We start from the raw sequence: 2,711 nt of genomic DNA on the forward strand, positions 1-2,711 counted from the left end.
CCACCTGGGGCTCCCCTGGGAAGCCAGAGGGGGATCAACACTGAGGAGAGAGAACTGAGAGACAGAGAGGGACAGAGTCCAGAGCATCAGTGCCTGAAGGCAGATACCCTGGGCTTTGCAGATGTGCGAGCCAGTAAACTCCCCCACATTCATCTTTATTAGCTTTATCTGTGTTTCCTTTGATTGGTTTGGGTTGGAGTTCTCTGCAAATAAAAGAATTCTGCTTAAACTCTGCCCTTTCTAAATTTCCCCCAAATCCATCTCCCAGTGTATTTCCAGTTACTATACATCCATTTGCTGGCTCTGAATGACCTCATGTTTGCCACATGCATTTTCCCCCCAGTGCACTTTGCTATCTGGGTGTACTTGAAATCAAGTGTATTAGCTTTCTATTACTACATGACTCATTACCACAAAGGTGGTGGCTTCAACAACACATACATATTATCTCACAGTTTCTGTGAATCAGGAGTCTAGACACAACTTCAGTGGGTCCTCCGCTCAGGGTCTCCCCAGGCTGATATTAAGGTGTTGGCTGGGACTGTGAGCTCATCTGAAATTCAGGATCTCTTCCAAAATCACTGACTGTTGGCAGAATTCAGCTTTTTTTCCTTCTCTTTGGACCATGATAATCAGTTTGCAGTTGAGTTTTTGGAGCCTAGAGACAATTTGGCCAAATTTCGGCCTAACTTTTAAAGGAATGCTTTTTCCCAGCAAGGTCCTTACAGCACCTGCTTTGCATCTTTTGCGATGTTTATTTAGAAATGGGTTACTCAGAATCACCTGCTCATCGGTGCCCGTGATTAAGGGCAGACCACAAGTTTGGCCTCAAGCCAATTGGTGCCATTTGGTGGCCAAAGCAAAAAGTGGTCCCCCAATCTAACTTTCTAATCTTTCTTTCTTACTTTATTCAGTGAAGGGGTCTGATTTTCCCCTTGGGTAAGTGATTAATTCCACAGACACTAGCATCTTTTATGGGGTCTTTAATATGTCAACCAGATACCTTGAGTATTTCTTCATTCAGCAAACCTTTCTTGAGTCCTTGTGATGTGCCATGGAGGATGGAGATATAATAATGATCAAAAACACACAGTGTTTCCTGTTCTCAAAAAAACACAGCCTCATGAAAAGACAAAAATTAAATAGTCCCACGAATAAATGTGTAATTGCAGACTGAAGAAAAGAAACATGTTTTGAGGAGGTTGTTTAGCATAAGAATCGTGCCTAGTCTGGGAGAATCATGGATGACTTTCTCCCGGATGTGACTTTTCAGTTGGGAGCTGAATGTGAATAGGATCAAAGTCCACCAGTTCTACCTGGTCCATTTCATCAGTCTCTTCTACTTCTTTCCTCTCAGGTAGGAGTTTTTCCAGCAAAGAGAGTTTATCAGGAGAGAGAAAGCCATTCTCAGGAAAGTTTACCTTAAATTCGATGATTAGGCGACCCTTCTCATATGGTCTACGATAAATTGGCATGCCTTCATTTAGCACACATTTAATATCTCCATGCTTGACAATTTGACCTGGGTGAGAGGTGATGACGATGGTTCGGTTGTCAAGAGTAGATATTGGCTTTTGAAAGCCGCACAGTGCTTCAACCAGCTGTATGTCCATACACATGAAAAGGTCTTCTCCTCGCCGAGTAAAAACAGCGTGTTCCTTCTGATCTAAAGCAATGATAATATCTCCTGGTTCCAGTCCTGGTTCTTGGTCTCCTTCACCATGGAATGTTATCTTCTGGCCATCCTTCATGCCTTTGTCAATATGAACTTCTAGAATCTTCTTCTCTCGAACTATCTTCCTCCCATGGCAGCTTTTATATCTATCTTTGGGACTGATCCGTTCCCCATGGCCCTGGCACTCCATGCACACAGATTGAATTTGCTGAACCATTCCAGGTCCTATCTGATGAATTCTCATTTGCATTCCAGTACCTCAGCAATTGGGACAACATTCGACTGCTCCTTTCTTACCACCTTGGCCTTCACATTTATTGCAAATCACATTCTTTTGCAGAGCTAGTTTTCGTGTTGCACCATTATATAAATCTTCTAAGGTTACTGAGAGCTGATGCACAACATTTTTACCTCTCCTTTCTCTCTGCATCCTTCCTCCTCCTCCAAAAAACATATCAAAGATGTCCATGGGGGAGCCAAAACCACCACCAGCTCCACCTTCTTTAATTGCCTGTTCTCCTCCTTTGTCATATAATTCCCTTTTCTTTGCATCAGAGAGTACTTCGTAAGCTTGAGAAATCTGTTTAAACTTCTCTCCTTCATCTGGATTCTTATCAGGGTGGTACTTCAAGGCCAGTTTCCTGTAGGCCTTTTTCAATTCCTCTTGGGTGGCATTGGGTTTGACCCCCAAAACATCATAGTAAGTGGTTTCTTTCACCATTTTCTACAGCCAGTGAGAGGGCGGAGGCCGGTGTGGGGGAGGGGGAAGGAGGGCGTTTTTGGGCGCAGCTCGGGCAGCCGCCGCTCCTCCACGTCTCACTGAGAATGGGGCCAGTGAATAACACTGCTGGCATTTTATATGCAGTAGTGAATGAGTGAAGGACTACAATCATAGCTCACTACTTGCTATTGTTTTTGTTTTAATATTCAATTATAGTAATGTTTTAAAAGTTAAATGAAGAATAAACTCAAATATAAAAGCTCTGACTTTGCCCTGTATGTATGATGACTTCAGTGTGCAAGATAAAAGTTTAAT

At 42.9% G+C, this 2,711-nt stretch overlaps 1 pseudogene; it reads right to left on the reverse strand.

Moving 5' to 3' along the window:
• Positions 1–1,238: 1,238 nt before the first annotated feature.
• On the reverse strand, positions 1,239–2,396 carry LOC110585087 (annotated as a pseudogene).
• Positions 2,397–2,711: the final 315 nt, after the last annotated feature.

The sequence above is a fragment of the Neomonachus schauinslandi genome, chromosome 1 (genome assembly GCF_002201575.2).
Source record: "Neomonachus schauinslandi chromosome 1, ASM220157v2, whole genome shotgun sequence".
NCBI lineage: Eukaryota > Metazoa > Chordata > Mammalia > Carnivora > Phocidae > Neomonachus > Neomonachus schauinslandi.